This window comes from Vombatus ursinus, unplaced genomic scaffold (assembly GCF_900497805.2).
Source record: "Vombatus ursinus unplaced genomic scaffold, bare-nosed wombat genome assembly UNPS02014801.1, whole genome shotgun sequence".
In the NCBI taxonomy this organism is placed as follows: domain Eukaryota; kingdom Metazoa; phylum Chordata; class Mammalia; order Diprotodontia; family Vombatidae; genus Vombatus; species Vombatus ursinus.
The window spans coordinates 2,397,650-2,423,499 of record NW_020954579.1 but is presented as its reverse complement, the minus strand read 5'-3'; the positions used below and the strand labels follow the sequence as shown (position 1 = coordinate 2,423,499).

Here is a 25,850-nt window from a genome sequence, read left to right as displayed (position 1 = left end):
AATCAATTTCACATTCTCTTGTGAGTACTTTCTCTCACAAGGGACATAAAATAAAGAAGGAACATTGGGAACATAGCCCATGAATGGATGAAAAGAATTCAGATTAAATTAGAAGGGAATAGATATAAAGAATAAATGGATACTTCTTGAAAAAGGATGACACAAAATAATGTCACTTAATCCAAGCAGTTGTATAAGGTCATAGGTAGGAAGATTTTGAACTTCACTATTTGTCCAAGGAGAGGGTTAAAAGTATATACAACATTTAATATAATAATTTCTATTGAGAGCTATATCTTTTGCTTGTGTTTCCTATATTATTTTGTATTTCATTGAATTGTGGTCCGTAAAGGATATTTAATATTTATTTATCATTTCTCTGTGCCCTAGTACATGGTCTGTTTTTGTAAAGGAATTATAAATAAATATTAAATGAGGGAGAAATATTAAACATATCCTTTACTGACTAGAATTCAGTGTAATAGAAATTAATATAGGAAACACAAGCAAAAAAAACACAGATCTAAGTGGAGATTTAAAGATGATATTCTGAATAACAACTGAGACAGGGAACAAATCATGGAAACAATGAACAACTATGTCAAACCAAAGGATAATGTTTCGATAACATAACAAATTTTGTTGGATGCAGCTAAAGCAGTCCTCAGAGGAACAATTATATCTTTGAAAATATACATGAACAAAATACAGAAAGAGAGGCAGCATGCATAATAGGGCACTGAACTTGGAGTCAAGTCCCTTATTCAAGTCCTGCCTCAGACACTAGTTGTGTGACCCAAGGCAAGTGACTTAAACTCTCTATGTCTCAATTTTCTCATCGATAAAATGGTTATGAATTGTAGTGAGAAGCTGAATTTGATGGCTTTTAAAATTCCTTTCCAGTTCTAAATCTTTGTTCCCAAGAATATGTGACTAAAAAAAACTAGAAAAATCAACAAATTAACAAAACCCAAAGAAGGACCAAAGAAACGATTACTTGAAAAAGTTTCATTTTTGTTGTTGTTGTTGTTCAGTCATTTCAGTTGTGTCTGATTCTTTGTGACCCCATTTGGAGTTTTCTTGGCAAAGACACTGGAGTGGTTTGCCATTCCTTCTCTAGCTTATTTTATAGATGTGGAAACTGAGGCAAACAGTAACTTGCCTGGGGTCACACAGCTAGTAAGTTTCTGAGGCCAGATTTGAATTCAGGAAGATGAGTCTTTCTGACTCCAGCCTGGTGCTTGATCCATTTAACTTAAAGAATACTACTTCCAAAAAACATTTATTTATACAAAGAACAACAGAAAAGTAATATGATAAAACAATAAAAATTGAATGTTGCAAAATTATAAAGAATAAGTCTGACCCCAAATGTTAGAAAAATCTGAAACAAAAATCTACAACAGGAGCGAGTGAAGGAAAGAAAGCCTTTATTATGCTTCTCTTGACTAGTGGGCACACCACACCCTAGTAGCATGTGGGTACTGGTACAGAGGTAGAATCAACTTTTTTTTTCCCTTTTTCTTTAATAGTATTTTATTTTTTTCCTATTACATGTAGATAGTTTTCAACATTCATCTTTGTAAGATTTTTTTTTTTAAGGCAATTGGGGTTAAGTGACTTGCCCAGGGTCACATAGCTAGTAAATATCAGGTGTTCGGTCTGAGGTTGGATTTGAACTCAGGTCCTCCTGACTTTAGGCCGGTTCTCTATCCACTCCACCACCTAGCTGCCCTCTAGAATCAACTTTTAAATGCTTAGTAAAATCCATACTCCTCCCATCTGAGCCTGGGATTGAACCAGCTCATCTGAGTTACACTCTTCCTGAACAGCCATGTTTCTCCATGTTCCTCTTTGTCATGTTAGTTCATGCGTCCCATGTCAAAAATGGTGGCTATCTCCACCCTCGGGGTGTGTCAGTTAATATTTGATAAGCTTATTAAGCAAGTGCGGTGGAGAAAAGCCTTTGCTCGTCCTTGACCCCGACAATTGCAACTTGCAACCAGTTTAGCCTCCAGGGCTCTTTCTTAAGGAATTAGTTGTTTGCAGAATGTTTGGGGCACTTTCTGATTGGTTGAGGGTCTATCCACAAGATCTTGGAAGTCCTCAGAATTCCCTTGTTCTGCTGTGGAAGCCTAACTTTTAATCCTTTCCCACACCAAAGAATAGATATGAGAATACAACTTTACTCCTTCCCAAAGGCTGGAGTATGGGAGTGTGGAACATTGCATATAATATCAGATGTTTTTGATGTATTGATTGATTTTGCTGAATTTTTTTTTATTCCTTTTTTTTAAAAATTAAAATTCTTTGCTATACAGGATTGCTCTCTGGGAGAAGGGAGAGAGAGAAATGGGGAAATCTAAAAGATGTAAAAGCAAAAAAAAATAGTCAAAATGTATTAAAAAGAGGATTATGTGTGAAGCTGTGAATCTCTATTACATACAACTTGTTTTTTAAAAAGTACATAATAAATTAAACATGTTACTTTCAAAGCTGTCCTGCTTGTCACTGTTTCCTTCTGAACTTCCTTCTGATCTTTTCTATGCATTTTAATGTTTCAATAACCCTCTTTTATTCAAATTATTATTTTTTTTGGTAATCATTAACTCCTGGAGAGGTCTTAAGTGTGCTCAGGCTCAGCACCCGAGAGCCAAGCTACTACATCTCCCCTTCAGAATTCTAGGGATAATTTGAGAGACTGAGGCATTTCAAGTGAGCTTTTCCTTAAAATATATTGAAACTATCCTCAAGACTTTATTGGCACAAAGGATTAAAGGCTCAGATTGTGCTGTTGACATTATTTCTTGGTCGCCTAAGTATAAAAAAAACCAGCTCCAGATGCTCTCTGATGCGTAACTGGTGGACTGTGATGGACAATTCAGGTGAGGGAACTTTACTCAGCTGAATCAACTCATGGTGTCTTCAATACTTATCTTTGTGGAATATCCTTCTCCTGCCATGGCTAAGTAAACCACCCTTTGTTAAATGTTCAATTCAATGTATATTTGATAAGTGCCTATTATATGCCAGATGTATGCTTAGGTGCTGGGGATTCAAGTTAAAAAGAAAAGCAGTACCTGACCTCAAGGTGCTTACAATCAAACGGGGGTAGACAACACAGAAAAGGAAGCTAGAAAGTTATGGGATGGGGAGGAAGTATCTTGTTCTATGGAGCTGAAACCAAGCTTAGCTGCAGATGGGGAGTACCTCATTTTGTTCTAATAACAAACATAAACTAAAAGAGGACTAGCTTTTGTCAGATGTAGCCCACGTTAATCTACCAAAATGTGCTCAAGCCTTATTTAAATATAATGACAAAATACTCTTTATAGAAGTAACTGTAGAAGAAAAACTCTATGCTCTGCAATTCATCCAAAGTCTGTCAGATACAATTAATATATAAGCATTTCTCTTAGAACAAGTTTTAACTGATCCAAGAAACTTCCAACTTATATTTTATAATAAGTGAAACAAAATAAAATTATATAGCAAAGTAAAACAAGATGCATAGTTGAAGTTTATGATCGGTTGATTCACCAAACAGAATGATAATAATGTGAATGCTGGGTACCCTGGGAGAAATATCTTCCTGAAACTAATTACTTCCTCTTTAACCATTCCCTCAAAGAATTCCCTTTTCATTTTGGTCAAATAGGTGCAAAACGATGTCTCCCATTTGAATTGATCAAAAGATGTTTCCACTCTTAGTTTCATCAACATAAATAAATCAAACTCTTTCGAAGAATCTCAGTTTCAGGGAATCAATGAAGTTCCTCCCAGAAGTTGATTAATTCTTCTACTTAAGGAAGGTTGACTAGGTCTTTGAAACGTGGTCATAATATTATTTCTTAACACAACTGAGGCTTTAGCCCTATATGCTTCCACATAAGGGAAGACATAATTGGGGTGACATCATTACTTTTAGTTAGCCATACCAATATCATAATGTAGCAAGTATGCTCTGGCTTACTTTCCCAGAATAAGGTTGACTACATCACCTCTTCAGAATTTAGTTTAGGGTACCTGAGAGATTTGGGGGTTGTGCCTTCTCTAATGCTATTATGCTATAAGCTCAAGCTCCCATTGGTTTTGTTCCTTCCACTGTTAGGTGCCAACGAGTAGCACCCCAGTTCCATTTAGCCACTTAAAATCAATTAGTTTTTACGAAGGGTAATTTACTCCAAAGGCATAGCAAGAACAAAACTACAAACATTTTCTCTCTCCTAACACCTTGGGGGCACATTGTCCCCTATGCTACTTTTGTTTGTGCGGATAGTGGGCACACTGTTAGTGTAATTCCTCCATAGCATAACTCCGTATATAACATAACATAGCATAACTACCAAGTTCATGACCAAATGCAACATTGCTGCCAGATGAGTCCCTGTCTTAGTTAATACTGGGCTGAGTCCTGAAGGTCACTCCTTGCTTTTTGGGGTACTGGTGCTGAGTTGGCTGTTGGGATGCTAAGATACCATGGGACTAGGGTACCCCAGAGCTTGGCTGCTTGGTCTTCTGATCTTTTGAAACTCAAAAGATTGGAAGCTCCAATCCTTTCACCTATAATAGAAAAAATATCCAGTTAGATCCCAATATGGGTGAACATTAAGTCCTGTGAAGTGATCACAAATATTCTAATTCACACTATTTGAAGTTACAATAATACAAAATATGCTAATTCATTCCAGAACAAGGACATAATGCTACCACTTCAAGAGATTCATTATTCATACTAATTAATCAATATGTAGTTATAAAAGTGGAGGCCAAGGGCTGAAGCCTATTTCTGGAGACCACATAATCTCAGTGCTATTATCTCTCATCTGATACCATTAGGGAAAAGAATAAGCATTTATATAGTACCAGATACTATGCTAAGCATTTTTTTAAAAACAAATATTATCTCATTTGATCTTTTTTTTTTTTTGAGGCAATCAGGGTTAAGTGACTTGCCCAGTGACACACAGCTAATTGGTGTCTGATGTAGGATTTGAACTCAGGACTTCCTGACTTCAGGCCCAGTGCTCTATCTACTGCTCCAATAGCTGCCTAACACCATTAGTAAAGGAGTCACAATAACAGAGGACAGCTGAAGAGAATAAGGGAAGAGAAGTCCAAGGCTGACTCAGGTGGTTTTTTGAACATGCTCCACTTCCAGATACACAGCCAATCAAATAAGACTTCTCTTAACTATGTGGTTCAGTCTCTTCAAGACACTTTTATTACAGGTCATCAAAACTTTTCGGGAAGCAGTTTCCCTTTCCTCTCCAAATGGGAAATTTGTATCAGTCAAATGCATTGATAAACTGTGAATGCTCCAGTCCCCGTAACACTCTCACTATGTTCAAAAAATTTGTCTTCTTTGGCAAATTGGAACATATTGTCCATGTCCATATCCCTAAACTAGAAAAGTCCTCTGGGGTCCTGGGGAGACCTAAGCATTGTCTTTTTGCTTGCTTCCCTGGCACCATGCAGGAAAGACTCTCACAACAGTCAATGTAGCAACATCTTACACAGTTCTATGTATATAGATGAAAATCACAAAAAATGAAGTTATGCAGATTTAACAAGGGACATTTCACAAAGTTTACCAAAGCTGACAACCTGCTTAGTATGCAACACATGCCTGTCTTGGTGCTTGAATGGCCTTTTCTAACCTGAAGGCAATAAAGAAAAGAAAAAGATAAAAGAAAATTAGTTTCTGATCTCAAAATGAAATCTGGCCCCTACAGAGCTTCCTACAGCATGCATAGCTCTCTCTAAAGGGATTTAGAACCTGGAGTTTATTAAAAATCATCCTTATTCTTAAAAGAAATGAAACCCACTTGGCTTAGGACCTGCAAACCCTCTCCAGGTGGGGGTAGGATGGGGTGTTTCACCCTCTGCCTTTTCTACTAACCTCCCTCTTTCCCTGCCTGTTTTAAACCATACATATAAATCAGGTCTAAACATTAAGGAACTCCAAATGGGGGGAAAATCTGTTCAGAGGCTCCATCTTAGAGGATCTTTTTGATTCCTTTGTTCACAACGTCCAGTAGCACCTAACAGTGGAGGAAAATAGGGCTCAAGTCTATGGCATTAGAGAAAAGACATCCTCAGTCTCTCTAGGTACCCCAGAGCCATGAGGAGGTGATGTAGTCAGCCTTGCTCTGTGAGAGCAAGGCCAATGTATACTCATTACAATAATAGTAATGATACTACTTAAGTTAATTTATAGATTTTAGTGCTGCATCAATCAAACTACCAAGGTATTTCTTTATAGAGTTGTTGTTGTTTGTCCTTCGTTCTTGAAGAGGACTGTGACATCAGGAAGACGGTGCCACGACTTGCAAGTGAATTGGATTTAAGTGAGGGAGGGCTGTGCAAGGTCACCAGCCTCACTTTCTCCTCCAGAGCCATCTGGGTCCAGTGGCAAGATAAAGATCAGGACCAGAGGAGGTGGCCCCCTATAAAGCCTGTAAATAATGATAGAATTTGGGGCAGCTAGGTGGCGCAGTGGATATAGCACTGGCCCTGGAGTCAGGAGGACCTGAATTTAAATCCAGCCTCAGACACATAACATGCACTAGCTGTGTGACCCTGGGTAAGTCACTTAACCCCATTGCCTAACCAAAACAAAATAATGATAGAATTCATCTGGAGGAACAAAAGGTCAAGACTCTCTAGGTAAGTATAGGAGGGGGCAGTAGTGATGCAGGGGGAATATCATTTCCTGACCTCAAAATACTTTATAAAGCAGTAATCAACTAAACTATTTGGTATTCATTTAAAAAATAGGTCAATGGAATAGAACAAATAATTAAGAATAGACAAACTCAATAATTCAGTGTTTGATAAACCTAAGAACACTTGTCCAAGGATTGCCGATTCAATTAGCACTGCTGGGAAAACTGCAAAGCACTTTAGCAAAAAAAAAAAAAAAAAAAAAAAAAAATTGGCTTAGATAAACATGTTATACCATATATCTCAAAAAAAGTTCCAAATAGATTCATGGTCACATTTAAAAAAAAATTGGAGGAAAATGAAAGGCAGTATTTTTCACAACTGTGGTTTGGGGGAGAATTCTTAAGAAAACAAGAGACAGAAAAGATCAGAAAAGATAAACTAGCCAATTTCAATGAAATAAAGTTGAAAAACTTTTGCATACACAAGATCAGTTAGGATAAGAAAGTAAAGTGTTGGCTAGAGGAAAGAACACCTTTGTATTAAATATCTTTGGTAAAGATCTGAAAGCCACAATGTAGAGGAGATTAGTGCAAATATATAAGAATAAGAGCCATTCCCAAATTTAAAAATGGCCAAAGGATATAAACAAATATTCTCAAAAGTTTTCAACTATTAATTAATATATAAAAGATTACTCCAAATTACAAGTAATAAGAAAAATGCAAATTAAAATAACTCTGAGGTTTTAACTCATACACAGCAAGTTTGCAAAAATGTAAGACTTAGACAGAAATATTCAATGTTGGAGGGCTGGTAGGAAGACAGGAATACTAATAGGCTATTGTTGGTATTGTAAATTGATTCAACCACTATGGAAGACAACTTTGAATTATATTTTAAACTCAACATATTAAAAACTGAACTCCTTATCTTTCCCCCTAAACCCTCCATCCTTTTTTTTTTTAAACCCTCTATCCTTTCAATTTTCCCTATTGCTGTGAGGGCAGCACCATCCTCAAAACTATCACCAGTGAAATTTAACAAAATTAGACTAGGTACATTCTCTCCAAGCAAGATAACAGTTTATTAATCTGTTAATAAAGGGTCAATGGCTTGCATTGATTTATGCCAAAGAGCCCTAGATGAGGACTTAACCCATCTCTATAAGGTTAGAACAAAGAACAGAGCAGGGTAGGTGACATCATGGGACTAAGGACAACATGATTGGTTACTTACCTGAGTCTAGGGAATGATATGATTGGTTGTAAATTGGAAATGAGGGACTAGCAATACTTCCACTCCTTCCCTCCTGTAAGTAAGAAAAATTTATTATTTGAGTCCACCTGAAAGATGGGCCAGACTTCTTTGGATAGCAAACCAGACATCCTTGAAGGATATTCTGATGATGTAAAGATACTAGACCAGTGTGAGGGACTGTCTGATGTTGGCAGCTACCAGGTTGGGCGCTGTGGCAAGGGTAGGGTAAGATCTGGGTATTTTGGAAGTCGAGGCAGGGGCTGTGGTAGGCAGAGTCGTGGTGAACTGGGATGGGCTGGATACGGAGAAGCCCTGAGGCAGTGGGCAGTGCTATGTGAGATAAGCTGGGTGCAAGGAAGTAGCCGGAGCTTGAGCTCCTGAGGCAAGGGGCGGTGCCACGTGGGAGTGGGATGGCAGAGGACTGAGTTCCCTTTGCTTAGTCCCCTCCCTATATGCAACGTCATCCCCAGACGCCTCTTGTGACCTTCCTGACTTCCTGGGTCCCTTTGTGCAGCACTGACCCAGACCCCTCCTCCCGGTGTCTGAGTCTGACTTCCTAGGTCACGTACTCTTGTCTATGTGCCAATCCCAGATGCCTCCTCCCCGTATCCGGTCCTAGCCTTCTACGTCACTCTCTACCCCTTGGTGTGCTAAACTCAGACAGCCCCTTCCGGTATCTGACCCTACAATCATTGGCTAGTAAGCAGGCTGGGGAGGAGGGGCTAGGTAGGTTTTTAGGAACAAGCGTGGTCAGATCACACACGCGCTCTCTCCTGGCTCCTGCCCTGTTGCTCTGGCCTTGCTGCTTGGGCTTGCTATGATGGCTTGCTGTGTTGGCCTCTGAATAAAGCTCTGGTGTTGGTGCCTCCCGATGGCTCGTCTCTGTGTGGTTATCCGGCAGAGGACCGAAGACTCGAGTGTGAGTAAGACTCTGGTAGTGTGCTCCTTATAGAAGGAGTGGGTACCGGCATATGGCTGGCAGAAGGTTGGCGTGCGGCCAGTATAGACCAGACTCCCTGGTGTCTACCTGAATCCCCGGGGCTAGCTGAATTCCTTGAGGCAAGAATAGAACAGCAATAAGCAAGAGAACTGGATTTCTAAACTTGACGCATTACAGATCAGCTGAATTTTTGCACTAAGTTCACAGACAAACTTTGATTTAGGCAGTTATAGGACAAAACCAATTAATTGTAAATGGATCAATAAAAAATTATAAAGAATCAATTTAATCTCAAAACCTAGGCATCATCCTTGAGTCCTCACTATCTCTTGCTGCATGCACCCCACATCTCCCGTATCTAATCTGTTATCAAGGCCTGTCAATACCACCTTTGTAACATCTCTCTGGTAAGCCTCCTTCTCTCCTCTGACACTACCACCACCCTGGTGCAGGCCCTCATCACTTGAACTATTGCAAATACCTGTTGGTGGGTTTGCCTATCTCAAGTCTTTCCCCACTCCACTCCATCCTCCACTCAGCCACCAAAGTGACTTTCCTAAAGTGCAGGTCTGATCATGTCACTCTCCTATGCAATAAACCCCACTTGTTCCCTATTACCTCCAGGATCAAATATAAAATGTTCTGTTTGGCATTCAGGGCCCTCCCTACATACCCTAGCCTCCTCCTTCCTTTCCAGTCTTCTTACACCTTACTCTCTACCACATACTCTTTGATCCAATGACACTGGGCCTAGTGTACTAGTATTCCTCCTCACCCTGGGACTGGTACCTGGAATCGAGTATGGGCAGTACAACAGATAGTCCTGCACCCAGTGCCAGCAAAGGGTCCCTGGTAATCTCCTTCTGTCCAACACTCTTACAATCTGTGACTTGAGAGCTCCAGGAGCTCTGCCAAGGTCTGCAGCTGGCTTGCCTGGGCTGACTTGACCAGGGCTGGACTGTGCTCTGCTCTTACCCCAGTGAGACAGACCTTTCCTGCCACACCTCTATGTTGCCTTGGGTTGCAAAATCATTTCACCCTGTCCTTTTGTTGGTTCTGCCACTACAGAATTCATTTGGGGGCATTATTTTAAAGTTATTTGGAGGGAAATTTGGTATAGTGCAGGAAAGTCCCTCCCTTTATTCCACCATCTTGACTCTGCCCCCTCACTATTTGTTTTAAAAGGGATCAGTTTCCCTAAGATCCCATGTGTGTACCTGGGCAAGGGAGTGGGGGTAGGGGATGAGGGGTAGTGGTAATAACTGCAACTGAGAAAGGGGTGATGGATGGTAAAGCATATAGGAGAAAGAATTAGGATTATTTTTCACTGTGGTAAATATATATCAGCCAGAGAAACACAGACGCAGATGCAAACACACCCAGAGAAAACATACACAAGCACATCCAGAAAGATATATATATATATATGTATACAGATATATATATATAATATATATATATATGTATATATATTTATTTCTTTATTAATCATTAGGGACCTTCCCAGTTGGGGCATTGGATGAACAAATGAATTTTTATTGTTATAGGCTCCCCAAAACTGAGAAGGACAAGTTAACCTGGACCATCCTGGACAAAGAATAAACAGCATGGGGGTACACAAGGTGGCTTCTCTGGCATTATCTTCTTTTCCCATAGTTGAATTCCTTTGGCAAGTTTTGAAGCCAGCCCATCACTCAAAGGCAGAGCTGAAATGGCTGACAAAGGGAAAAGTTATGCCTGAAGGGAGGGAGCTGAGCTGAGAATAAGTGCTGCTGCCCTAGGAGGGCGGAGTCCATCTAAAAGGGATTAACTACTCCCATTCACCAACTTTCATCTTTCCCATGTTGTTGTTCAGACATGTCCAACTCTCCATGACCTGATTTGGGGTTTTCTTGACAAATATAATGGAGTTTGTTTGTTTGTTTTTTGCCATTTCCTTTTCCAGCTCATTTTATAGATAGATGAGGAACTAAGGCAGATGGGGTTAATTGACTTGGCCAGGGTCACACGGCTAGGAAGTGTCTGAGCCTGGATTTGAACTCAGGATGATGAGTTTTCCTGACTACAGGCCTGGCAGCCTATCCACTGCACCACCTAGCTATACCATCATACTATTAGAAAAAACATAAATTTATTTTAACCTCAAGGTTTGGTGGAAATAGCACTTGATTTGGAACCAGAAGCCCTGTGTTTGCCTCTTGGCGATTAAACCTACGTGTCCTTGGGCAGGTTACTGAGTTTTGGGGCCCTTTATTTTTCCATCAATTGAAGAGCTTGAACTAACTGATCTCTTAACTGATTCTTTCTGTCTTGTAATCTATGATCCTATGAGCACTCCTACAAAATAGTAAAGTGCAATTAAATTTAACAAAGTTGTCTAATACCCTCTCTTGTAAACTGTGATATATCCCAAACAAAAGATGTTGCTGACCCAACTCACTTGTGGCCCCATCTCCCAGCTATTTTTCTTAGGTTTCTCCAAGAAAAAAGGGCAGGTTTGTCCAAATTCCCTTGAGCTCTCTCTTCTTGCTGAAATTTTAAATCCAGAAGATATATCAAACTGCAAGCAAGAAATATGTTCATGGACACTATTTGTTATTTGTTATTAATACTTTGTTAATAACTATTGTTATTATTTGTTGTTCAGTTGTTTTTCATTTGGGTCTAACTCTTCATGAGTTTCCTTGGCAGAGATACTGGAGTTGTTTACCATTTCCTTCTCCAGCTCATTTTACAGATGAGGAAGCTGAGGCAAACAGGGTTAAGTTACTTGCCCAGGGTCGCATAGCTAATAAATGTCTGAGGCTGGATTTAAACCTAGCAAGGTGAATTCTGGCACTCTATCCACCTTGCCATCTCACTGTGCAGACACTATTTACTTTAGAAGTTTTGGAAAGGCTGTGCAGGTAGCAGATATGCAGATACTTTTAATTTTTAAAATGTATATGAATTTTTTTTAAAAAAGTTAGTTTTGCCAGAGATGGGGCAGCAATGATAAAATGTCTATTTAAAAAAATTGAATCCATCTTTTTTTTTTTTAGGGGAGGGAGTAGCAAAAGGACCATTTTATTTGTAAGATTATATAACAAATTTTCTGAAATTTACGAGTCTTTTTTGGTGATGATTATAATAATAATAATTCAATTGTTCCATTGTCCTATAAAATACCTTTCCTCAGACATCATAACTACAGGCTTAACATTCAGATTGTAACTAAAACAAAAAATGTCTCAATAGACCTGGCAGAAGACTTATTACAAAGGTCTAAACAAGAAAGAACAAACAAAAAAGTATTCCCCAGTGGAAAAGACTAAAGTCCAGATGGTCAAAGATGTACTGGTTTGAACTTCAGCCTGTTAGAATGTGAAGCAACTACTTTGTTTTTGTTTTTTTTCCGGCTAGGCAATGGGGTTAAGTGACTTGCCCAGGGTCACACAGCTAGTTAAGTGTTATGTGTCTGAGGCTGGATTTGAACTCAGGTTGTCCTGAATTCAGGACCTGTGCTCTATTCACTGCGCCACCTAGCTGCCTCCTAATTTTATTTCATTGCTCCATATACCTTTTAATTAATTAATTTATTTATTTTGGCAATTGGGGTTAAGTGACTTGCCCAGGTTCACACAGCTAGTGTAAAATATTTGGTCTGAGGCTGGATTTGAACTCAGGTCCTCCTGACTTCAGGGCCGGTGCTCTATCCAGTGAGCCACCAAGCTGCTCCAGCAACTACTTTGAAACTTAAAAAAAAAAAGCTATATATCTATATCTATATATAAATGGCCTTTTCCTTCCTCTATAAAGCCCTAACAAAGAAATACAGTTAAGCAAAACTAACATTCTCAGACAGTATATATAATGAAAACATTCCACTCTTGGGTCCTTCTATCTCTTTATCTATATATTTCATCATATGACTTGTGAAATCACAGTTGATCATTGCACATAAATTATTCAGTTGCCTTTTATGGTTTTCATTTACAACTTGTTGAACATGCTCTTCTCCTGGCTCTATTTTCTTCCCATACTGGTATAATTGGTAATCAGGGGAATGTCTGATTCCCTTCTCCCCATCACCAATGGCTCTGGCTAAAGTTCACCCGTGGATCATGCCTGGAGTGGGGCCCCTTAAGGTAACAAGCAGCATGTGCTGCTTGAAGCTGGGCCCCTTATGGAGATACATTTACAAGTGCTGAAAGACCTGGAGCTTTGGGATGAATCAGCCAGCATCCTTTGGTTTTTATGACAGCAGCTGTAAGAAGGGGCTACATCAAAGAGAAGGAGAAGAATCAACCACAGAGTAGATATTTCAAGGAGTGACTCTGGCTTCTGACTCCCTTTCTTACTTACACTCTCTGGAATGTGTGCCATGTGACTTTCTCTCATTGGGATTTCTCATTGAAGGAAGGTACCCTTTCTTCCTTCCCCAATCAGGCTGGAAACAGGTACACATGCATAGGTCCAAAGCTTGAGGCTTCTTTAGAAATCCATCAATAATAATTTATAATAAAAAAAAATTTATTAAGTACCTAGTATATGCTAGGCACTGTGTTAAGTGCTAGGGATACAAAAAGAAGCAAAAGATAGTTTCTGACCTCAAGGAACTTGCAATCCAATGGGGGAGACAATGTCCAAACAAATCTATATCTATATCTATGTCTGTAGAGATCTCTATGTATCTATGTATACACACACATATGTGTGTGTGTGTGTGTATACATATACATATATACACACACACGTATATACAGAGAGAGAGAGTACAAACTTTATATAGGATAACTAGAAAATAATCAAGAGAGGGAAGGCACTAGAATTAAGAGGGGTTGGGAAAGTCTTCCCATAAAAAGTGGGATTTTAGTTGGGACTCAAATGAAGCCAGGTAGGTGGCCCAGCAGATAGAGCACCAGGATTAGAATCAGGAAAACCTGAATTCAAATCCAGCCTCAGACATTGGGTGACCCTAGGCAACTCATTTAGCCCTGTCTACCTCAGTTTCCCCATCTGTAAAATGAGCTGGGGAAGGATATGACAAACCACTCCAGTATCTCTGCCAAGAAAACCCCTAATGGGATTAGGAAGAGTTAGATATGACTAAACAACAAAGGAAGCCAAGGACATCAGTAGGAGGAGTTGAGGAGAGAGAGCATTCCAGGCATGAGGGACATCCAGAGAAAATGGCTGGAGCTGAGAGATGGAATGTATTTTTTGTAGAACAGTCAGGAAATCAATGTCACTGGATGGAAGAGTATGTGTTGGGGAGTAAGGTATAAGAAGACTGAGATATATATGAAGGCTAGGTTATAAAGGATTTTTATAAAAAATATAGAACGTTTTGTAAAACATTTTTATAAAAAATGAACACAGAACACTGAATACAGAACATTTTGTAAAACATTTTTATAAAAAATACAGAACATTTTATCAAAAAATACAGAACATTTTATATTTGATCCCAGAAGTGATAGGGAGCCACTGGAGTTTTTTGAGTAGGGGGTGACACAGTTAGACCTGCACTTTAGAAAAATCACTTTGGTGCCTGAACAGAGGATGGATTGGAGTGGGGAGAGACTTGAGGCAGGCAGACCCACCAACAGGTATTTGCAATAGTCCAGGTGATGAGGGCCTGCAACAGGGTGGTGAGCAGTATCAGAGGAGAGAAAGAGTCATATTGGAGAGATGTTGGAAAGGTGATATTGACAGGTCTTGGCAACAGCTTGGATATGGAAGTAAGAGATAGCCATCAAGGATAATTAGGTTGTGAACCTGAGGGACTGAGGGGAAGGTGTTACCCTTTATAGTAATAGGGAAGGTAGGAGGAGGAGAAGAGGTTGGGGGAAAGATAATGAATTCTGTTTTAGACATGTTGAATTTAAGGTTTTATTGGCCATCCAGTTTAAGATGTCTTGAAAGGCAGTAGGAAATGTGAGATTGGAGGTCATCAGAGAGGTTAGGGCAAGATAGGTAGATTTGAGAATCATCAGCATGGAAATAGTAATTAAATACATGGGAGCTGATGGGATCACTAAGTAGAGTAGGACAGAGAGAAAAGAGAAAAGGGCCCAGGACAGAAGAACCTGAGGGTCACCTATGAGGGCAAATGAGTGCTTCAATTATCCAGGGCTCAATGATAGTTCTGTGTTGTTACACTTGTGGACCTTATCTAGGATTTGAAGGATTTATCTGAATTATTCCAAGGAGTTAATCCCTTTTTGAGAGTCCCACATGTGTTTAGGGCTCATCTGAGTTTGCTAGCTGTCTTTTTGAACTAAGCCTGCTTATTCTATCATTAAGTGATTTTAGACTTCCCTTTGAATTGCCCTATACATTGTAGGGATCCACTGGATAAAAATGGGGTGCCCTGTATGTTTCAGGGATCTATGGAGAGATTTTCCATCAGTTTGTCTAAGTCTTCCCATGTTTCTCTGAATTACCCAAGTTAATTGTTACCTAAAGTGCAATAATATTTCATTATATTTATATACTACAGCTTCTTTAGTCATCCCAAATAATTGGCACCCAGTTTTTTGATACTACAAAAAGTGCTACTACAAATATTTTTGTATCTATGAAACCTTTCTGCCTCTTACTTCCTTGGAGTATTTGTCCAGTAGTGGGATCACTAGGTCAAGTAAGATGACTTTCACATAATTTCTGATTGTTCTCCTGAATGATTGAGCCAGTTCACAGCTCTATCAACAAAAGTCTTATGTTTTAGCATATTTATCTTCCTAAAATCTCTCCAGACTACTTCTGCCTTTTATCATCTTTGCCAATTTATAGGGTGTAAGGTAAAACCTCAGAGTTGTTTTAATTTATATTTCCCTTATTTTCAATGATTTGGAACAATTTTTTATGTGGTCGTTGATGGCTTCTATTTCTTCTTTTGAGTTTTCAAAGGAAACATTAAGGATTCATTTGAAAAAACTAGTAACTCGTCTCATTCATGGCCTCAAATATTTTGAGTGTGTTCCATAACTAAATATCTTCTGATGTAGTGGGGATTGGTTTTTAGTCAACAAATCAACAAGCACTTATTAAGTGCTTACTATGTGTCAGGAACTATGCTAAGCTATCCTTTATTTTGAGTTGCTGTGACTTCTAAGTGATAGGTTTGTATCAGTTCCCTATGTCTTATATATTGATGAAAAGACAAACACTATACAGTAATTCCCATTTGTTAGCTGAAAATTCTGGTTAAGTAACTATGTCACACCGCTTTTTCCTTTACAGCTACTCTAAGAGACCATTTGATTTTTTTTTCCACTTTGGACATTGTCCAACAGGTGGCAGCAGAGGGCTACAGCAGCTTTAATATGGTTTTCTCAAATTGCAGTAACATCTTATTATTATGAATTCTTGACAATATGCAAATGTATTACAAAATTACCTGCATGCCCTGTAAGCTAGCTCAATCAGGTATGTAATACATGAAATTTAATATTAAATACTAATAAATTTGATTAAATAATTATCGGGATTTTCCGCAACTCTGACAAAATAAGAATTTAGCATCCAAAACATTCTCATATTAAAAGATTTGGGAACCCAAAGAAAGTCATGAGGTGACAGAGAGCTTTCAAAGAAAACACTAACAATTTCTCTGAAAAAATTAGTGACTCCTGTCTTGTTCATGGCCTCAAATATTTTGAGTATGTTCTATAACTAATATCTTATTTTAATTTTCTTTAATATCTATTCGCTGTGTTATAATGACTGTAGGCATATAAAAGAATATTCATGGTATGACAAATTAGCAACTTTATAACGTTAGACTGTGTAAAATATTGTACTATGTAATTTTAGAATCTTAACATAGGAAGAGATTTATGAGGTCATCTGGTCCATCTTCCTTCTCCATTTAGGAATCTCCTCTCTGATTTTCCTGCAAGATTCACTGAACCTCTACTTAAACCCTTTCAGTGATGGGAAGGTGCTTTATAAGGCAGCTCATTTCATGCTGGGATATCTTTAATTGTTAAACAATAAGCTTTTCCTTATTTTTAGCTGAATTTTGCCTTCCTGTGACTTCTACCTATTGGTCCTAGTTCTTTCCTCTGTAACTATGTAGAATAAGCAATTCTTTTTTTCCCCAGAAAAATGAATGAATGAATGAACAAAGCATTTATTAAGTGCTTACTGTGTACAGAACACTGAGTATACAAACAGAAAAGTGGAGATGGTCCCTTCTCTGGGAAGCTCACATTCTAATGGGGGAGATAAAATATATGAATAAGATTAAGGAGATAAGGAGGTATCAGATGCAAGCCGGATGGAAAGATCCCATGGTCCTTAGGGTATAGTGGCAAATCATATGGTAATGTATGTTGAAAATCTGCAGATTTCATATGTTCTGTGTAGAGGAATGAACATCTAGCTGACCTGGCTTCAAAACCCAGCTATGCTACTAACTAGCCTTGTGACTGGAGTAAGTCACTTAGGTCTCTGTTCCTTCCTGTCCTAGTACTTAAAAACAGGGGTTATAACACTTGCACATTTTCACTAATAGTCTCACAGACTTTGGAAAGTGCTTTGTAAACAGTAAAAAACTACATAAATATAAACTATCATTTTTCATTATCATGTCACTCCTCTACTCAAAACCCTTCAATGATTCTCCATTGCCTACCACAATGGACTCCAAACTTTTTTGATCACAAACCCCATCAATAAAATTTTTTAAGCAAATGTCCCACTATATGTGTTGTTTATGAATTATGTATATGCAATATTCTATACCAAATAGTTTTGTATAGATTATAAAATTAAAAAAAACAGAAATTAAGAAAAAGATAAAAATGTATAGCACTTTTTCTGAGCACTTTCCCCCAACTTGCACTCACATTTTCAGGTTGGATTTCTAGGAGGTGATTGATTACTCTTCCATTTTAGAGATAGCTCTACGAGGCTGTACTTCTAACACTATAGCTCATGAGCCCCGACTAGTGTGCTTCGTGGCTAGTAGAAACAGTAGCTGTTGGCAAAGGCATTTACTAAAACGGTATCATAATAATAACTTTATTTTTGTTTTGGTGCTGAGGTTAAGTGATTTGCCCAGAGTCACACAGCTAGTAAGTGCCAAGTGTCTGAGGCTGGATTTGAAACTCAAGTCTTCCTTACTCTAGGGCCAGTGCTTGATCTACTGAGCCACCTAGCTGCCCCATAACTTTCATTTAAAAAAAAATGGTATAATAATAACAGTGGGTACAAAATCACTCTCCATAAATCTGGAGCACATTTTCTGACAAACATACACAGTGTCCATGGGACTAGTAGGCTCAAAATTAGAGTAGAATAGTGGTGAGTTCCACATATATGATTCAAGTATGACAAAAGCAACTTATAAGAATGAAATTTCAGGGCCTAGAAGTCCTTTTTCTCCTCATAGAGTCCTCCTGCAGCTACCCTTGTGTGTAGCATCTCTGTTGGGTTTATTGTCCAGCCAGGTTCCTAAGATCTGGTTTTCTCTATAACTGATTCTTAATTATCAAGATTAGCTCTTTGAAGCTGCATTCTCACCTAGGTGGTTGGCTCTCCATATCCATGTCTGTCTGGAGTGTGTGTTTCTACGCTCCACTGGATGCAAAATCTTTTACTGGTCCAGTAGCTCTAATGACGTGATCAATGGTAGGAGTGGGGAGGGGAAGGAAGAGAGAAAATCCTTTCTCCCCAGTTCACTACCCTGTGGTATAGGTGCATGGGTCCCTTTTCATAACTGAATCCAATTCAAACTACAACTGTTGAAATTCATTCAGCTGTTTACGGCCCCCAAAAGCATAGTTGGCTTATTTTTTAAATTAACCAAACCATTCTTTTTTTGACCCAATCAAAGGAGTACGTACATAAAGGATGGCTGGGAGCAGACTCATCTTGTTTAAACATTAAAACCTCTTTATGTGTTATTATATTCCGTGACTATATCAATTTTTTTTCCCCTCTCAGTTAAGCTCCTTGAGAAAAGCTGTCTATACCAGGTAACTCTACTCTTTCTCCTCTTACTGGCTTCTAAAACCTTCATGATCTAATTTTTGACCTCATCATTCAACTCAAATTACCCTCTCCAAAGTCAACAATGGTCTCTTAACTGCCAACTCTAATGGTCTTTTCTCAGATCTCATCCATTTTGATCTCTCTGAAGTTTTTGAATTATTCTCTTTCTCTTTTCCTGAAAACTTTCTTTTCGACTTTTTTTTTCTTTTTTTTGGCTAGGCAATGGGGTTAAGTGACTTGCCCAGGGTCACACAGCTAGTAAGTGTTATGTGTCTGAGGTCAGATTTGAACTCAGGTCCTCCTGACTCCAGGGCCGGTGCTCTATCCACTATACCATTTAGCTGCTCCAAAACTTACTCCTCTCTAGGTTTTTATCATGATTCTTCCTCTGTCTGATCAGCCCTTCTCAATTTCCTTTGCTGAATCTTTGTTCAGGTCAGGCACATTAACTGTGGACATTCAGGAAAGTTCTGGGAGGATCATGTTTTTTACTTTCTTTTTATCTTCAGCACTTAGCACAATGCCTGGCACATAGTAGGTGCTTCATACATGTTTACTGACTGACTGACCAACCATTACTTGGATAAAGTTTTGTGTCTCTTGTACTAAGCTATTTATTTGCCTTTCATTTTTCCCCCTTTAACTTGTTTCATTTATATCTTTTTTTTAAATTCAAATTTTGGTGGTGTTTTTTGTTTGTTTGTTTGTTTTTTTGGTCTGTGTCCATTTCCTTACCCCCAGAAAGCAAGAAAAACAAAACCTGTTACAAACATGTATAGCTAAGCAAAACAAATTCTCTCATTGACCCTAAGTAGGAGGGGAAAAGCCTCAATCTTCACTCTGAGTACATCATCTCTCTATCTACAGGTAGGTAGCATGTTTCATCATAAGTGGTTCAAAGTTGTTTGTCTTTACAATATTATTATTATTATTGTTATTACATAAATTGTTCTCCAGATTCTACTCACTTTATTTTGCATTAGATCATAGAAGTCTCCTCAGGTTTCTCTGAAAATCATCCTTTTTATCATATAATATCCTTTTCAATCTTTTGTTTCATCTCTTCCAGGAGTACTAATAAACCATATCTTTGTTTCTGAGACTCTGCCCATAGTAACTGTGGAGTTGTAGTCTTTTCCTCTATGCTTGTATCTTGGATATCTGTGGATCTATAAAATTAATTTTTCATTGATTTCTTTTGTTTATTCATATTTCTAGCTTTCCTTCCTGAATTGAGAAGTAGTTGATCACATCCTTGGAGTTATGCCAGAGCTCCCACTTTGGAGACAATTAGCCTACAGAATAAAATTCAAATTCCCTGACTTGGTAATCAAGTGTCTCTGTAGTTTGGGTTCTTTCCAATTAAATCTTTATATCTAATATTACTTTCCTCCACATACTCTACATTCTGGTTGACCTAGACTGGTAACAGGCTTATGGGGCTTATAGTATTTTTTCTTCTTTCCTTCCTTTGTTCATGGTGTTCTTGATATCTCAAATTCCTTTTCTATTTCTTCTTCCTGATGAAATCCTTCCACCCTGTAAAATCCAGTTCAGATGCTACTTCCTTCATTACCTCTTGGTAATGATTTTCCACATGTCTGCTTAATCATCATTTGGTTGGCAAAAGGTAGCCATAGGAGAATCTTGTGCAGAAGAGTAATAAGATATAGCTCACTTAGTACTTTTTTTTTAAAAGAAAGATAATAAATGAAGGGCTTGGGTTGGAGTCAGGAATACCCAATTTTCCCCCAGTGCTTGGCACAATGTCTGTACATAGTAAGCACTTAATAAATTCTTGTTGAATTGAATTGCTACACTGATTGCAACCTAGCTTGATCAGATATGTAGTAATAAGATTTCACATAAAATATTAACAAAATTTGACTGAATAATTTTTTAAAGCCATTCTTGTGCTACAGAGAGAAGGCTGAAGACCTGAGGTCTAACTCTACCTCTGACTTACACTGACTAGGTGACCCTAGGCAAGTCACTAAACCTCCAAGTACTTCGGCAACTTCTTTATGACTAAAAGTTACAGATGAATTGATGATTTGCATTTGTGAAGGGAATTCCCTAAGTCAAAGACATCATAGGTTAGGACAAAAAAAAAACCTATTAAAATCTGAATTGCTAGGGGGAATTGCTATTTGCCTTATTTCCTATAGTTCCTCAGGCTCCACAAAGGCAGGGTATAAATGGGACCACTGTTTTCTGGCTACCTGGATTCCTAGGACATCTTTCCAAGATAAATGGATGCATTGTGCACCAAACGTCGTTGAAGACAGTCTCAGAGTTTTGTTTCTAACCTAAAAACTTCCCATCTTCTAATTTGTATTTTAGGTATGTGTATAGTCTTATTTGTGAAAGAAATGATTATTAATAACCAATGATTTGGAGAGATTCAAATTTCCCCTTTTCTTTTATCATTTCAAGACCTCAGTCTCTAAAGTTTGAGCTAACCTTCTTTATCCAGACCCCACCAAGATGGGGCAACCATTCTATTCCACTCATGTTTAGGTAGGATTAAATTCTTTGAATAGATTGCCCAAGGCTGGGGCTAACTTAGAAGTAGAAGATATAATCAAAGGTCAGGTCCAGCCCTTCGCTGTACCATTCATTCTCTCATTTATTGTTAACCAATAAGAGTTGATTGCCATCCTGAGGAACATGTATTCTTCAAAGAGTGTAAAACGGTGAGCTGACAGCCATGACTGTCTTTGGTCTAAGAGAGAGACGGCCAAATGACCATCCTTTTATTAAAGTGCTGGCATTATTAATACAAAGATTAAATTACCCAGAAATTATATCTCTTGAACATTTTAAAATATTACACTTACTTTACAATTTTGTAAGCTCCCTGAGGTCAGGAACTTACGTATCTAATAATGATGACAATATGAATATATATCATTTGTATAGTTCTTCACAGTTTATAAATGTTTTTGTGAGATTTTACACTATTTCTATTGAATTTCATTAAAATTTTTTTAAATTAATTAATTTATTTTTAGTTTTCAACATTCACTTCCACAAGCTTTTGAGTTTTAATTTTTCCCCCCTCTCTCCCCACCTCCCTCCTTAAGATGGCATGCAATCTGATATAGGCTCTACATATTTGTTCCTATTGAACATATTTTCACATTAGTCATGTTGTAAAGAAGAATTAGAACCAATAGGAGGAACCACAAGAAAGAAGAAACAAAACAAAATAGAAGAAAAAAAGAGCAAATAGTATGCCTTGATCTGCATTCAAATTCCATAGTTCTTTCTCTGGATGTGGATAGCATTTTCCAACGTGAAACTTTTGGAGAAGTCTTGGATCCTTGCATTGCTGAAAAGAGCTAAGTCTATCAAAATTAGTCATCACACAATGTGGCTGTTACTGTATACAACGTTCTGGTTCTGCTCACTTCATTCAGCATCAGTCCATACAAGTCTTTCCAGGTTTTTCTGAAGTCTACTTGTTCATCCTTTCTTATAGCACAATAGTATTCTATTACATTCATATACCACAATTTGTTCAGCTATTCCCCGATTGATGGGCATCCCCTCATACAAATAAATTTTTTTCTGTTTATAAAGTAATGCTTTATATAAATTATATCATTTTACTCACACAATAATCTTGTGAGTTAGGAAGGGCAAGGACCTTCAACAAGTGCTTAATTTCTCTAGACTTCAATTTCCTCATCTGTAAAATGAGGGATTTGTTGAGCTTTGAGGTCCTTTTCACTTACAAATATGTGAAAGGTATTATCTCCATTTTGTAGATGAGAAAACCTAGGTACAGAGAAGCTGGGTGATTTGCTCAAGGTCTGCCTGCTGACTTTCATCTGTGCCCCATCTCTGCCACCCCATACATGACACCTCAAATAGTGTACTCAAAAAATGTTGAAACTTAACAAGGATAAAGACAGTTTGTAAAATGAAGTATGAGATGATCTCCTGTAAAGAATATGTCCATAAATTGAATAGTAAGGAGACCATCATAAATTTGGAAAGTCAACATAAAATAATTAATTTTAAAAAAAGTAAAAGTAAAACTAACAATAACCCTTTTTCCCACCAAAAAAAAAAAAAAAAAAAAGACAAGGAAAAGCAAAACCAAGCTTCCCTCCCCCCAGGGGAGCCCAAATGCAATCCCCAAAGATGTGCATGTGGAGTTTCTAGAAGAGGTTTCTTCTGAGATGTTCTGGCTCACTCCATGATGGGAAAAACAGGCCAGAATTACTAAAAAAGAAAATCAAAGTACCTCAGTTAAGCAATGCTCACTCAGTTCATGCTAAGGCAAGTCATTTAGTTCCCTTCAAAGCAAATAGTTGCAGATGAGCTCTCCTGACAGTGAGGGTAGGTAGTGAAGTTTTAAAAAAAAAATCAAAGACTAGTGATACCCTTAATATGTAATAGTAATCCATGTCTCCAAAAACATTAGTAGTAATAGCAATATAAAATATTTATATAGTAATAATAATAATAAGAGCTGCCATTTAAACAACACTCGAGGGCTGCAAAATGCTTTATACCTGCATTATTTAGCTCTCTCACAGTTGGGGCTGTGAGATAGGTGCTGTTATTATTAAGTACAAGGGCTGGTGGTAGGCCCTGGGAATTGTGTTTTCCAAATTCATTTAGGACTCATCTGCAATCCTGGAACATGAGGATAAATTCTTTTCTTATTTAGCTAATTATGCTAAGAGGAAAGGTATAGAGTCTTTCAGTCTTTTCAGTAGTCTGGGAGCTACAGGCTAGAATTTTTTTTAGCAAATGAGCTTTACTAGCTTCGGTGGGTGGGTAAGAATTTGGCAAAATCTTTTGAAAAATTTTTGGGGGATGTATGCATATTTTAGCAGCTACAGAAGCATAGAAGTGACCAGCTGGGCCTGAATGAATGGACTCCATGCCAAAAAGTTAAAAACAAACAAAAAATTACATATCTATCTACCCACAGGCCAGTGCTAGACAGATCCTGGCTGACACATTGGATTTTGGTAAATAAACAGAAAAGATATTAAGCAACTATTTCTGAATACTGCTTTCACTAGGGCCAAATGTTTCCAGAAGATACAGCTTTGGGATAGATTACTTAACTCTAAATGAATGGGCCTTTGAGTCACAGGAGCCCCTTTCAAACATGCTGTTGATATGTTCTGAAAAAATTAATGCTCCACTTTTTCTTCTTCTTAGGCTAGATGCACTGAAATTTAGAGATAGAAATAATTAATTTTAGCATTTAGGAAGGGCAATTAGTTAAAATAGGATGCATTAGGTGGCACTCCTTCCTTGTTTCCCCCTCCTTACATAGACATGCAACCTTTGTGACAACATTCAGGTAATCTACTCTCTGGCCTAGCCTAATCCTCCCAAACCCATGCACTTGGATCCTAGATGATAGCATCACGGATGCATTACTCTTTGGCTTAGATTTAGCAGTGGCCATCCCATCAGAGGTTTCATGGTGTTCTGGGTCTCAGCCCATGGAATCCTGTGTCCTGGAGTCTGAGATCTCCCTAGTCCCTCCTCTTCCCCAATTCCTTGTTCAATTGAATTTGATTTTTTTCTTCCTTTAAGGAAAGAAGTTTTCTTTTTCTTTCTTTGTTTCTTCCTTCCTTCTTTCTTTTCTTCCTTCCTTCCTTCTTTCCTTTTTCTTCTTTTTTCTGAGCTTCTTATTAGAAAGAAGGGGTTCTGACTTTGCTGCACCATAAGTAACCAAGGAGACCCAAAAGAGCTGGTACCATGCCCATGCCCACAAGATGACTTTCACCAGCTTTTGCCAGAAGCTGAGTTGTATCAACACAATCAATTCTCCTCAAACTGCAGTATTACATCCCCTGGGATAGAAGGGGTGGGCTGCGGGTAGAGGGAAAGAGAGAATCTGTGTTTTCCGTAGGCTAAGTGAGGAAGATTGATTGTTCTTCACTTCTCTCCCCCACACATATCCAGCAGGCTCTGCTCCAGGCCTGAGATGACCTGCTTTTGTCTATGCTTTCTAACCAAGGGGTCTCTGATAATCCAGAGAGGTGTCATCTACTTATCTATCTTCAAGGCTGCACATGTAGTCAACGTGAAGCTTATCTCCAGAGGCAGTGGGCTCAGGGCAGGCCTCAGGGGACTTTACCAGGGTCTTCAGTTGGAGGGTCCAGGTGGAATTTTCAGTCTCATCTCCAGGCTCCACTAGGCTCTGTGACTTGCCAACCCACAACAACCCACTCATGGAAGTCATGAGTGATGTGAAGGCAGGGCTAGACATGGGGCAGCACATGGGCATGCATGGGCCCTGGGGCAGGCAACAGTAAAAAGCAGAATTTCCTTTCTGAATTTATTTTTAAAAGTTGAACTGAGTGTGCCTTGCTTGCTGCTTCCCAAGGTACATTTTTCAGTGCCTGTCCCAGACACCAGAATAGCTAATTATGACCTGGAGTATAATAAATGGTTTCTAATTTGAATGTGACTAGTATTCAGTCTCAGCTACATTCTGAACAAATTAAGTTAAATAGTAGAGGGAAACAAATCTCAAACTGTCAAGACTAGGAAAGGGAACACAGTGCCAGAGGAAGTTGTGCAACCTCTTTTAGTGGTGTTACTCAAGAAAAAGACTAAATAGAGTATCCTTTGACACTAATTAATGAACACAGGTAGCATTACCACCCGGATGGCTCCTGCATGAAGCAAGGAACTTTCTACTGGAGATAGGTTTATCTTGCAAGTGACAAAGGATTAGGGAGTTCTTGCTAAAGTTTTCACTTGGGACCCCAGAATTTAAATTTATTCCCCTGTCAAAGGGCAATGGAACTTGTACAGCAAAAAACAAACCAACCCCAAAAGCAAAAACAAAAAACTAGAGAAACCACTAGAGGTCTCTTGCAAACCAAGAGATTCCTATAGTTTAAGTGGATGTGCCTTCTCAGCTGTACTAAAAACAACTTTTATAACTGGAACCATTTTCAGAGATCTGAAATGTCTTTGGAGATGTCTAAGGTCTGATCGATGCAGTGAGCAG

At 38.4% G+C, this 25,850-nt stretch overlaps 1 pseudogene; it reads right to left on the bottom strand.

The window, feature by feature from the left end:
- Positions 1–25,118, bottom strand: part of LOC114050900 — a 36,731-nt pseudogene extending 11,613 nt beyond the window's left edge.
- Positions 25,119–25,850: the final 732 nt, after the last annotated feature.